Source organism: Lissotriton vulgaris, chromosome 1_2, assembly GCF_964263255.1.
Source record: "Lissotriton vulgaris chromosome 1_2, aLisVul1.2, whole genome shotgun sequence".
In the NCBI taxonomy this organism is placed as follows: Eukaryota; Metazoa; Chordata; class Amphibia; order Caudata; family Salamandridae; genus Lissotriton; species Lissotriton vulgaris.
The window spans coordinates 213,924,698-213,939,037 of NC_141686.1; the positions used below are offsets into that span (position 1 = coordinate 213,924,698).

At 46.6% G+C, this 14,340-nt stretch overlaps 1 long non-coding RNA gene across 1 annotated transcript in view; it reads right to left on the bottom strand.

Moving 5' to 3' along the window:
• Positions 1 to 9,145: 9,145 nt before the first annotated feature.
• LOC147735025 (uncharacterized) overlaps positions 9,146 to 14,340 on the bottom strand; it is an 80,306-nt gene continuing 75,111 nt past the window's right edge. The window contains exon 3 of the long non-coding RNA XR_015307613.1: positions 9,146 to 9,271. This is a non-coding gene — a long non-coding RNA (uncharacterized LOC147735025). The remainder of the gene's footprint in view (positions 9,272 to 14,340) is intronic.

Genomic DNA, 14,340 nt, shown 5'->3' on the forward strand with positions numbered 1-14,340 from the left:
AAGGAAGTAACAGCAATGCCGACCGAGTACAGCTCCAGATGTTGTGGCAATCAAAGGATGGGGAAGTGCAGTTAAAATGAATTCTGGATCTCACAATTCACAGTCATCACTACTGGTAACAGTTACGAAATGCAGGCACACACGAGCGCGCACAAGGGGCCCGATTCACAGAATGAACTTAAGACTCAATCCTAAACTTACTCCTATTTTGGTATTCACAGAATGCACTTACTACTTTTGGCATTCACAGAATGAACTTACTACTTTTGGTATTCACAGAAGTCAGGATTTTGTCTTAAGTTTGTCTTAAGACAGACTTAAGACAGACTTAAGACAAAATCCTAACTTCTGTGAATACCAAAAGTAGTAAGTTCATTCTGTGAATGCCTGTCTGCGCCCGTCCGCGACCAGGAAGCGGCCGCAGACGTAAGTACTGTTACATATTGCATTTCCCCAACCCTTATCTCCTATGATAAGGCTATGCTTATGACCCTCAAGCCCAACCAATGTACCTCGACGTTAATTTCACCTCGAGATCTCACCCCTCATCTGCCTTTTACATCCTGCAGTTTAGGACAGACTAATGATGATATAAGGAATCAATGTTCCATTCTACGAACTCTAACCCCTACCCCTCCCCCCACAAACACTCTATTCATAAAATCTGGTCTGATTAATTGCTGTTCTTTAACAAAACACTCTCTTGACATTGCCCAAACTCTGGAAGATGAAAAGTGGGATCTCCTTTTCTTTACCGAGACCTGGTTAGGGGACGAAACCAATACCGCTATACACCTAGCCATACCTTCTGGCTACAGCATACTGTGCGCTAACAGACAGGGTTCTCGCTCAGGTGGAGGAGTTGCCATATTATATAGATCTCAGTGGACTATCTCCTCCTTCCCTTACACACAATTAGAACACATTGAAGCACTTCCAGTTTGTATTAAGATGGCGGCTAATTTTACCTTTTCTGGCCTCCTGGTCTACCGCCCCCCTAACTCTAAAACATCACATTTACCGGCCTTCTTAGACTACGTTCTGCAGGCAACATTGCGCTACGCAAACTTTACCCTCCTCGGGGACTTCAACCTTCATGTTGATAATCCCTCGGATTCCATCACTCTTAACTTTTTATCCACCTTGTCAGATGGAGGACTAAACCAACTAATTAACAGTCCAACACATAAAGCTGAACACACTCTTGACCTAATCTGTACCAACCTGGATGGACTATCCATAAACGATCCCCTTCCGGTGATCTGGTCCGATCACTTTTTTATACCATTCTCCTTCTTTCGGCACCAACAAGACCGACCTAGACTCCCGGCCAAATTACAAGGTAGAAACTGGAGTAAGATCTCCCTTGACAGTTTAGCTGCCCATCTTTCCCCCATCCATCCCTCTGATACAGCTTTTGACTTAGACGCCAGACTGACCAACTTCAATGGCTGGATTTCTTCCGCCATTGACCATCTTGCCCCAATCAGGCCTATTAAAATCCTATCGTGCCACCCCATCTGCCCCATGGTACTCCGATGCACTTTGTAAATGCAAATCGGCATGTAAACTCCTTGAGAGACGCTGGAGATCTACTTATTCTCCCCACTGTAAGCTCCTATACAAATCTGCCCTTAAAGAGTATAGGAAAAAAATAATCGAGCACAAAAGAATTTTTCTGTGTGGTAGACCATGTGGCTGCTCTACAGATATCTTCTAAGGGAATATTACCTAAGAAAGCCATAGAGGCCCCCATCTTCCTGGTGGAGTGGGCTCTTGGTGGTATTGTGAGAGTGCGCTTGGCCTTAGCGTAGCAGATCTGAATGCATTTTACAATCCACCTAGCGATCCCAGCTTTGGAGATAGCGTTTCCCCTGTGGTGTGAGGCAAAAGCAACAAAAAGCCGCTTGGTCTTACGAAAATCTTTGGTCCTGTCAATGTAGTACATTAAGGCTCCTTTCACGTCAAGGGTGTGGAGCATCCGCTCCGCCAGTGACTCTGGGTTTTGAAAGAACACTGGCAACTCAATTGTCTGGTTCATATGGAATTGAGATACAACCTTGGGTAAGAACTTGGGGTTAGTGCGGAGCACCACCCTGTTAGCGTGTACTTGGAAGAAAGGTTCTTGGATGGTGAGCGCCTGCAACTCACTAACCCTCCGTAGCGATGTAATTGCTACTAATAAAGCGACCTTCCAAGTCAGAAACTGAAGCTCACAAGAGTGCAGTGGCTCAAAGGGAGGACCCATCAGCCTTGTAAGAACCACATTGAGGTTCCATTCCGGAGCTGGTGGTGTCCGTGGTGGAATGACCCTTTTGAGTCCTTCCAGAAAAGCCTTAATAGCAGGGACCTTAAAAAGTGATAGGTGTTGCCTATTCTGGAGGTATGCTGCCATTGCAGACAAGTGAATGCGGATGGAAGAATACGCCAAATTACATTGGTACAGGTGGAACAGGTAACAAATGATGTTCTGAATGGAAGCATCTAGCGGGTCAATATCGTGGTTTACACAGTAAACGACAAACCGCTTCCATTTAGCCGCATAACCAGCTCTAGTAGTGGGCTTCCTTGCCTCCCGAATGATGTCCATGCAATCGGGGGGAAGATTGAGGTAGCCAAACTCTAGGACTTCAGGAGCCAGATCGCCAGGTTGAGCTGTTGCGGATCTGGGTGCTGAATGTCGCCATGGCTCTGCGTCAGAAGGCTGGGAGTGAGATGAAGCCTTTGATGCGGTACCACGGACAGTTCCAGAAACGTGGTGTACCATGGTTGGCGAGCCCACGTTGGAGCAACCAGGATGAGAGTCATCGAGTGCTGCCTGAGCTTGCGTGCCACCAGCGGTATCAGAGGTGCTGGGGGAAAAGCGTATGCAAATCTGCCTGACCAGTTCATCCACATCGCATTGCCCTGTGAGTGCGGGTGTGGGAACCTGGCGGCGAAGCTTCGGCATTTTGCGTTCTCCTTTGTGGCGAACAGGTCTATCCCTGGATGACCCCACTTTTGGAAGTACGGTTGGAGTACTGATGGATGTATCTCCCACTGTGCCTGCTGAGCAGGTCCGCCATCTGATTGTCTTTGCCCGGGAGATGCTCTGCCATGAGGAAGATGTTCCTCTGAATGGCCCACTTCCACATGCTCTGAGCCAGATGAGACAGCTGCGGAGAGTGTGTGCCTCCCTGTTTCTGAATGTAGTACATGGCTGTCATGTTGTCCGTCCGGATCAACACGACCTTGTTGCACAGGTGTACTTTGAATGCCTTCAAGGCCAAGAAGATTGCCATCAGTTCCAATACATTGATGTGCATCCTCTTCTGCTGTAGTGTCCATAGTCCCTGCACTGTGTAGTGGAGTACATGGGCTCCCCATCCCTGGAGAGAGGCGTCCGTCGTCAGGATAATATGTGGCACAGGCTCCTGGAACGGTCGGCCCTTTCAAAGGTTTTGTGGATTCCACCAATGCAGAGAGTTGTACGCCCGACCGCTCACCAACACTAGGTCTGTTAGTTGCCCATGAGCCTGAGTCCACTGACGTGCTAGGCACTCCTGAAGCGGACGCATATGTAGTCTCGCGTGCGGGACAATGGAGATGCAGGAGGCCATCATGCCTATCAACTGCATGAACACTTTCGCTGGAAGCGAGTGCTGGGGCCTGAATCGTTGGATCAGCGTTTGGATACTGGCGATTCTCACTGAATTTGGCTGCGCAGTGGCCGCCAGAGTGTTTATTGTCGCGCCCAGATACTGCCGTACATGGGCGGGCTGGAGATGGGATTTCGGGTAGTTCAGAGAGAATCCCAGATCGTGCAAGAGATGAATGGTGCGGGACACGTGTTCCGCGCACTGCTGTTCTGTTTTTGCCTGAATGAGCCAGTCGTCCAGATAAGGATAGACGTGGACGTTTTGGCATCGTAAATGCGCCGCCACAGTCGCCAGGCACTTTGTAAATACTCTTGGCGCCGTGGTGACCCCGAACGGCAGAACCCTGAACTGGTAATGCTGGTCTTGAATCGTAAATCTGAGATACTTCCTGTGGGAAGGATGCAGGAGGATATGAAAATATGCATCTTTTAGATCCAGCGTAGCCAGGAAGTCCCCCTGTTGAAGCAGAGGGAGTACCTGCTGTAACGTGAGCATATGGAAGTGCTCCGAGAGAATGTACAAGTTGAGGGGCCTGAGGTCCAGGATGGGCCTGAGGGATCCGTCCTTTTTGGGGATTAGAAAATACAGGGAGTAAACCCCTGTTCCCCTTTCTTGCAATGGAACGAGCTCTATTGCCCCTTTTTGCAGCATGACTTGAACTTCCTGCTGCAACAAGTGCAAGTGCTCGCCGGACATAGGACGGCTCCTTGGGGATATGTTTGGTGGAGTGGAAGTAAGTTCCAGACAGTAACCGTACTGGATAAGAGACTTGACCCACCTGTCCGTGGTGATGGATTTCCACGCGGGCAGGAACTGCTGGAGTCTCCCCCCGACCGGTGTTGTATGGTCGGGGGGCAGTGACAAGACGTCACTGCTTGTTGGCGGTGGTGGACCTGGAGCTGTTGTTTCCACGTCCCCTGCCCTTGACGTTGTTGCCTCTGTAGCCACCTCTACCTTTGTTGGTGTATGAGGTTTGGGTATTACTTTTATAATACTGTGTGGACTGCGATGCCTGACCCCTTGAGGTGCCTCTGGAATTGGAGCGGCGAAAGGAACCACTCCAAAACTGCTGAGACTGGAGGGCCCCCATAGACTTGGCAGTGTCTGTATCTTTTTTCATTTTTTCCAGTGTCGCATCCACCTCTGGGCCTAACAGGTGGTCAGGATTAACTGTTTGGTTCAGGATTGTTGTTTGTATATCCGGTTTGAACCCTGATATCCTAAGCCATACATGTCTTCTGAGCAACACGCTAGCGTTAATGGCCCTGGAGGCTGTATCAGCCACGTCCAGCGCACATTTGATGGAAGCGTTTGTGATGAGCTTTCCCTCCTGAATTAACATTTCCCCTGCCTCCTTGTACTGGTCAGGCAAGTGTTGCAGTAGTGTCTCTAAGGTGTCATAGTGAGCCCTATCGTAGCGTGCAAGTAGGGCCTGTGTGTTTGAGATTCGCCAAATATTAGCTGCCTGCGCAGCAATCCGTTTCCCAGAGGCCTCAAATATTTTCGACTCTTTGTCTGGGGGAGGAGCGTCACCAGTGGTCTGTGAATTCGCCCTCTTTCGTGCGTTGGATACAATTAAAGAGTCCAGTGGCAAGTGTCCCTTGATATATGTTGGATCCGAGGGCGCTGCCTTATATTTTTTATCAATGCGAGGATTGATGACACGCGCCCGAGTGGGCTCCTTGAAGACCTCCGTCGCGTGCTTCAGCACTCCCTTGAGCATTGGCAATGTTTTGACTGACTTTTCAGCCACTGAGAAAGTGTCAAACAAAAAGTCCACATCCACAGGATCCGAGTGCAGCTCGACATCATGGTTAGCTGCAGCTCTTTCAATCAAAGCGTTGATGGCTGCTGAGTCCTCCGTCGGTGAGGTCTTTGCCGCAAAAAGCTGCGGTTCCTGACCCGACAGCGGGTCCTCTGGGTCGCCTCCGGCAGACCAAGGCTCATGTTCCTCCTCCGGATCAGAGTGCGCCGGATAGTTGTACTCGACCTCCTCATCGTCAGCATCACCTGCATTGGAACGCGTTGGCGAATGTTCTAAGGCTTGTGGAGACGTAGGCTCTATCGGGGCCGAAGTACCCGCAGAGTCCTTCTTATTTTTGAGAGGAATCCGAAAATGTTCCAACACCGGCTACGCGGTGATTTTCCTTTTGAGGAGAGACAGTTTCCCAGTATTGGCGTCGATGATGACTTCTCGACGCTCCTCCTCCGCAAGTGTCTGGAGCCGAGGCTTCGACACCACTAATGACGCTTTGGGCGTCGATACCTCCTTCGAGGGCAAGCCTGCCCCATGCTTCGGAGCGAAAGCCTTCGGCGTCGACTTCGGTGGCAGGGTAAAGCGGATAGGCGTCTGCGCCTTCGCGGGCTTTGGTGCGTGCTTCGGCGCCACATCTCCTGGTTCGGGAACCACAGCGTCCTTCCGAATCCGTTGCAGGGATTCCGCGACCTTTTTTGTCAAGGCTGGAGAGGGCTTGACCGGCTCGAGCGATCTCCCCGAGTCGGGAGCCAGGTCGGCGAAAGGCGCCGTCTTCGGAGCCGACACATCACGTTCCTTGTCCCCCACGGCCAGAGCCGGCGAAGCCACGGCTGCGGAATCGCCTTGACGCTTCTTCTGAGCCGTCTTCGGGTCAGCGACCGCGACCATTTTCGGCGCCGACGCGGCCGTGTCGGTCGACTTCACCTTCGGCGCCGACCCTGAGGGCTTCGGGTCGGCCATCTTGGCGCGGCTCTTCAAGTCGGCCATTTTGAGTTTCTTGGAAGTTGACGCCTCTAGAGCCTTCTGCACCAGTGCAGCTTTCACTTTCGGTTTCGAAACCGGGGCAGTGGATCCCAATGGCTTCACTTTCGTTTTTGATAACGGGAGTGGCGCATCAGAAATGTCCGTGACAGGGCCCGGAGGCGGGGCTGCTGGACTAGTAACAAGGTCTTGGGTAAGGCCCGAAGGCGATCCCTCGACCTGGGCCGCATGAAGGGGGTCGACCCCTGAGTCAGTTTGGGGATGCTCTTCCTCCGAGCTATCCCCCACGGTGGCAATGGCCCCATCGTCGTCCCCTACCTCGTCAAAGTCCTCATCACCCGCGTCGTAGGCATCCCCCTCGGACGCGGGGCTAGAGTCCGAAACCTGTATGGCGTCGTCGTCTTCAACAAATTCCTCGAAGATGTTGTCTGGCGGGGGCGCCGGGGGTGCCGCTAACTGGGCCTGGAGTCTAGCGGCCCGACGAATCTTGAGCGTCTTCTTGCACCGGAACTTCGAGCAGGCCATACATCTGGCCTCGTCATGGTCCGGTGACAAACATTTGTTGCACACAGGGTGCACATCGAGGTGTGAATACTTGGAGGTGCACACCGGGCACCTCTTGAGCGGAGTTCGCTCCATGTCTGGAGCGGTAGAGTAGGCCCGTCCGCGCCGAGAGCATGCGGATGGGTAGCAAGAGTTCGAAGCTGAGAACAGACAAAAACCCGAACGAAACGATACCGACGCTCAGCCTAAAGACCTTTTGGTCTCGAGTTAAAAAAGTTTTAAACTATTGATTCCGACAGAGGGAACCGAAACACATCCGAACCCAATGGCGGAAAAAAACAATCTGGGGATGGAGGCGATGCCCATGCGCACTGTAGTCTTGGGGAGGAGCCACCTATCTCGTGATACTTCGAAGACTCTTCCAGGACAACAATGTGCAATCATCCGGACCCAACACTAGGCGGCGATCTATGCACAGATATGAATTCAGCAGCCCACATGCCTCGAACATAATTTTTTACTTAAATGCAGCAACATATTTGTAAACAATATTTAGGTGAAAATATTTTCACTGTTCTGAAATACAACCAATCAAATGAACCACAGTTTGCTTGGAGTCTCTATAGATGAGTCCTCTGATCTCTTGTCTTACATGATTCTCTCTGCTCTCATTATTTTCTCTGGTCTTTCTTTATCACCTTTCCACCTGGGGGATAACTTCTGGGTGATAACAAATACTGACCACAAAGATACATAAAACTTGACTGGATGCCCTGCCATCAGCAGATCCAAGAGATGTCAAGGCTGCTTGTAAAAGCGTGCAGACAGAGGCACACAAAAGCTATCTTTTCCAAACCTCAATTTCTCGCAGTTTATCAGACAGTTTTAAAGTACTTGTGACCAATCCATAGGACCATACTTTCTTGCTTCACAATTAGGGGGTCATTAGGATCGCTGTGAATCCGCATCCTCCGGGCTGGCGGAAGCCACCGCCAGCCCGAAGGATGCGATTCACCTCTGCGGTGATTCAAATGCCCCCCCGCCAGATCAGGATGGCTGGGGGGTCATCGGCGGACGGGAAGACCGTCCGCCACTTTTCCGCCGCAGTCGCCTTCCAACCGCGGCGGAAAAGCTCCAATATGGTGGCGGTGTTAATCATTTTTTAAGTGTTTTTGTAAAGCAGAAAATGACAACAACAATATTATATAATCCGTAGTTTATACATAAAAAATAAATAAAATGAAAATAAAAAATATGTTGTGTTTATTACTGCTGCACGGCTGATATTGTGGTTTGGTCCTAGAATGTGGTGGGCTCAACTTTGCTAATTGCAACCTATTGGACTCCTTGTGAGCCAGTTTAATTAATCCTGTAGGGCAGACACTATCTCTGTTTGGTTGGTATCAGACACCGCCAGCCATATTAGGATTTGCATTGGGACTTGCCTTTCCGTGGCGGCAATGGTGCCACGAAAAGGCATACGGATTTTACTGAGGGGGCCGGTTGCGGGCCCCCAGAGTGAAGGGGGGGTGGGTGGTGCACATGGGGGGTACCTATGGTACCACCCTGCATTTACATGCAGAAAACGGCAGGCACAGCGCTTGCCTGCCGCTTTGTGCATGTAAATGTAAAACATGTTTTTTTAACCTTGAAGCGGGTGCTGCTTCAAGCAGCACCCGCCGCAAGGTTAAAGATCCAGGATGTGACCGCCAGGGTGGCGGTCACATCCTAATTTGCATGGAGGGACCGCCGCTGCCCATGCGGACAGTCCCTCCACCTCGGGGGTGGCGGACGGACGCAGGTCCGTCCGCCATCCTAATGAGGCCCTAAGTGCCCTAAATTCTTAATTCTTGTGATATCTTCATCAGACCAACTTCTTAGTACTACAAACTTCTTTTATTTTAGAATGAGTTGTAGAGGAGTCTTAGACTAGAGACCTAAACTATTACTGCCAAAAACCTAATACTGCCCAAAAACCAGAGATGTTTGTAACTTCTAACCCTTCAACCAAAACTGAAAACCTGGATTCTTAATCGTCTCTCTGTCCAGTACATATCTTGATTTCCCTCAACCACAAAAGGACGCCACATATAACAATAGTGAGTAATTCAAATCTATTTAACATTTAACAGTAGTTACTTTAGAGAAAATAGAGCTCTTCTAGAAAACAGCTGTTTTTCTTTTGGACATGTCTATATGGTAAAATGACAACACATTCATGGATATTTAGAAAGCAAAGATTGCATCATCAGAGGTTACATGTTACCTGAGCTTTCATTTTGTTGCCAGAGCAACAGATCGACTTGCAGCCAAAGACAGAGGTGGATAGGCCCAGGGAGAACTCCAGTAGTGAGAGAATGAGCAGTACGGAAACAATGGGTTGTCGGGCATTCTAAAATGTAATACAAAATTTCAATTATGACAGACAAACCACAAAGGAACTCACATCACTTTTGGCTATCATGCCCGATGGTAAATAGTAATTTTTAACCATACACTATCCAACACTTACCCTACTGTTGCACTAACTGGAGTGGGAATAGTAATTTTTACCCCTACACTATCAAATACCTACCATACTGTTGCACTCACTGGAGTGGGAATAGTCATTTTTACCCCTACACTATCCAACACTTACCATACTGTTGCACTCACTGGAGTGGGAATAGTCATTTTTACCCCTACACTATCCAACACTTACCCTACTGTTGCCCTAAAAGTAATATGTGTTGTAATGGAATGCGTTGTAAATGTATTTTCTGTAAATGTGTTGTGATGGCATGCGTTGTAAAATCATGTGTTGTAATGGATGTTGCAATATAAAAACTGCGTTGTAAAGGCATGCATTGTAAATGTTTGCACTATAACATCATACATTCTTCAGTATTACGTACAGAGTGGGCATTCCCATGCATTCACCCACGGATTTTCGCTTGTAAACCCAGGAATGCGTCAAAACGCTATGCCTTCCCAGTTGAGGATTAATGAGGAGAAATATGTTTATTTCTCCTCATTATTGCCTCTTTCTAAGTGTGCTGTATGCAGCATACATAGGAAGAGGAAAATGCCTTCTTGTCTGTATCCGGGCACACTTGCACCATGTCGCAAAGCTCCCTACATTAGCACTAGGCTGCATACAGTGCACCAGCGTTAGGAGGCAACAAAACTGCACCATATCATAGCAGATATGACACATTTCTGCTGCCTACTTATCACGCAACAAACCACAGCAACTTTCCTTGCTGCGCTGCGTTGCATTAAAAATGAGTAAATCTGCCCCAGGATTGGCAGAATTCATGATCAGCATTGTTCTCATGTGTTTCAAGGTGGCTTTGAAGCATTATGTTATTTCATGTTGTATTGAATATAAAAGGTACAGAAAAAGATAGGCTTTATTAGGTGCAGCTAGATACAGCATAATGAACAGGGTTCTAAGAGCTTTCCTTACTTCCTTTCGGAGCTTCCTCTAGGCACCTGACTATCTCAGTTTGATTTTTCCTGTTTTATAGAACTTTTTATTAAAATGTGATAGTCTTCCTAGATTGCTTCTTGAAGTGGAAGGCCTGCTGCACCTCTTACTGATGAAATGTCTAGGTCATACGTCCTCGCCTAACTTTCTTCAATAGCTACGTTTGACCCGAAAAGGTCCCGGAGAGCCTGAGACTTCAAACAAGGTTCTTGTTTATGGTAATATTAGCCATTAAATCTTTCACAACAATTTTCAAGCTTTTCTATGGGATTAGCCTGCTATAGCAAAAATAAATGCCCCACCTTCATGTGCCCAGGGTATATTTAGTACATACCCCAGTTGGCCTTTTCCACCACCAACAACTTCAAGGGCCTTCCTACAGTGGGGATCTTGTCTATCCAAGATGAGGTAGGTTGTGTATGGCAGATGTGTAGGAACTATATATATATATATATATATGTGTGTCCAAGAGGTCGTCGTATTTCACTCTGCCTTCCACGCAGAACAACGAAGAGAGCGAGACCACAAGTTAAGTGCAGTTTCTCAGTGCGATTTATTTTGTGCCAAAGTTACAGCCTGCAATTCCGCCATGACGCGTTTCACCTCGAGAGAGGCTTGTTCACATAGCGTGTCATGAACACAAACGAGGGTTTACAAAGTGCTAATGCGTAATTCATTTCAGATGTGCAGATTACATTTTTTTCAAATCATAAACAGTGAAGACATCCTGTGTTCAGTCAAACAAGAATAAAGGACATAGTGCCCAACGGGTTCCAATGTGCATAAATGCAATAGTAGAGTATAAACATTATTATTTTAAAATTTATATAAATAAATAAATACATTTCATTTCATATATATACACATGGTTAAAAGTTATTAATCCATAGTAATTTCATTGATTTCATCGATTATACTCCATATATATACACAATTTGGTCAGTATATATAACACATATGGTTTCAGGAACCCTGATTTATCACTTGTAAAAACACATGGCTCCACACAAGAGAGATAATTACGCCCCAGTGGGCATACACAAAAAAACTGCACAAACTAAATAAAGATAATAAAGACATGCACTTTTAAGTCAACCTCTTACGGTTACTGCAGATCAGAAAGTGTTTTTGAAGTGAATAAGTGCTAATACTAGTAGTTAAAAACATGCTACAGTTAACAGCAGGAAGCAGAGTCTGATAAAAACAGATTGAGAGTCGGTTAGGGGAAATTACTGTTTACAATAAGAATAATTCTCAGCAGATATATTTTAGCTAGAGGCAGGTGTAGAAATCCTCGCTATTATTTAAACCCCCCGGGCTCATTGTGTTAAATTCAAGAATGAACCTGGTTTCCAGAAGGCGCAGTTTTGCGTCTCGGTTACCCCCTCTTTTTAGAGGCAAGACCGAGTCCACAAGGAAATATTGCAAGCTGCTGGGGTCACTATTATTTGTGGTTTCAAAGTGTCTAGCCACTGGGTAGGCCTGATCCTTTCCGGAAATTGCCCTAAGATGTTGCAGGATGCGCTTGTGGGCAGGTGGGCGCGTGCTCCCCACATATTGTAGTCCACAATGGCATTGCAGGACATAGACAACGTATTCTGTCCTGCATGTTAATCTTTTGTTGATAATAAAGGGTTTGTCTGAAAAAGGGCGTGGGACCTGAGTTTTGTTAATCCCGTGGCGACAAGCTTTACAAGTAAGACACTTTTTGAAACCAGTAATGTGATCCATCCAGGATTTTGTGGGTTCTAGCATGTTGCTGACTAGGGCACTGGCAAGGCTAGGAGATTTGCGAAAAGTTATGCTAGGTTTGTCTGGTACCAGGTCACCTATTATAGGGTCACCTCTGACCAGATTTCAATTCTTGTTTAGAATTTTCCTAATCTGGGAATGCTGGTTACTGTAGGTTACAATGGCTCTGGATTGAATTTGCTCATTGTTACCACATTCTGCATTGGGTTTGGTTTTAGGCATAAGTGCATCCTCCCTCGTGATTTTCCTAGTACGTCTAATGGCTCCCTCTATTAGAGTACTACTGTAACCTCTTTGCAGAAACCTGGCTTTACTAGCTTGTTGTGCCAGGTCACACTCCAAGTCGGAGCTGCAAATTCTCCGCAATCTCAGCATCTCCCCATAGGGGATGCTGCGGATCAGGTGTTGGGGATGCTGACTGCTGACGTGTAGGACTGTATTGCCAGCAGTTATTTGTCTATGTAACCTAGTTTGCAGAGTACCATCCCTGATATAGACCTCCACATCTAAGAAAGTGACCTTTTCATCGTCAATGTTCACATGGTAAGGTCAAATTACCTAGCATTGGATTTATATAATCAACACAAAGGGTGGACTAAAATTATCACGCCTCCTTTTCAAGTTCTGTGAGCTTTTTACAAGAAAACAAACAAAGGACTATAAATTAAAAGCCCAAAGTATGTACATTTAAGAATATATATATATATATATATATATATATATTTATTGAAACTTAGGAAAATGAGGGATCCAAGCAAATTGTGATGGAAAGTACGGGCAGCGCTCCCATGGTGTTGGTGTTTGATGCCGCAGTTTGTGTTAATTGTAAAGCCACACAAGATATTCTGATGGCTTGGAATATAGATGTTGAGTAGGACCAGGAGTTAGCTGGTGACTGATGCCATTCCTCATATGAAGTGGTTTACGTACCTGATCAGGGTAATTAGTTATCATGAGGCAAAAGAACCACAAATGAGACTAATATCACGCTGTAATCGCATGTGGTCAGGGTCATATGTCCCATGCTGTGGCTTGAGTTACTTGGAATAAGGAAGACATGGCATATAGCTGATCCTGCAATGCAACATTATCTGACTTAACCAGCATAATAAATAATATTTTTTATATTGTTATCGGGTGGGGATGATTCTGGCATTTTTGTAACAGACTGATGATGTTGAATAAGAACTTGTAGACCGCTTTTGTTTGGTGAGAATTGGGAAAAGGGAAGTTTATTGTAATACACTGCAGGTATCGGGAATTTGCTTCACCCTGCAGTGAACATGCGCTTAAAATAGCTCACAATGGGTTTAGGATGTTGCAACAGGGTTTGGGCCGTGGAGAGTTGGCAGACGGTTATCATTCGTAGATACATGGAGTTTCTTTATCCAATTAAGTTCCGGTAACTTTGAGGACCTGAGAGGAAACCGCATTGCAGTGACAGTTTACTTAGTTTCTGATACTGCATGATAATTGGCTGAACACACGGGGATAACAAGAGCGGGAGCAGTCAGAGATTAGCATAATGGAGGCTTGAAAATCCGTTCTCTTAATTGGAGGAGTAAATGCACAAATAGCGGACAAGTTTGTCATGAAAATATTTGGCGGTTTACTTAGTTTCCGACATTGCATGATGATTGGCTGAACACACGGGGAGGAACAAGGACAGACCAGTAAGAGATTAGCATAATGGAGACTTGAAAACCCGCTTTCCTGATTGGAGGAGTAAATGCACAAATAGTGGACAAGTTTGTGGTGAAAAAACTTGGCGGGAAGAATCGCACCGACCAGATGGACTTCATTTTGAAATGAACAGAGGAACTGGAAGGTTAGTTTTGATATGGGATTGAGTCATGGCCAATTGAAGTGGAAGGAGGGCTTGCTAAGAATTGAGAGGCGCAGGTCTCTATTCACTAATAGAATATGATGGAAGGCTTTTGGAATATTTTGTTGCCTTTCACTTTTTCTGAACAAGGGTGGCGATAGTAATGAAGAGTTATTTGGATTAAGTGCATTGAAGGACACTCAACGTTGGACTGACAAATATACAATTTTCCCGTTTCCCCCAGATCACAAACTCAATTGAAGGGACAGATGGATGCTGCAAAGAGGGGTATCCGGTTGTAAACTAACTGCGAATAATAATGTTTTAAGGTAAATATTTGAAATATGTGGTCATAATACGTTTTGGTTGACGTTGGTCACATTGAGACTTTTTTTCTGAGTAAAGTGGGGTAGTA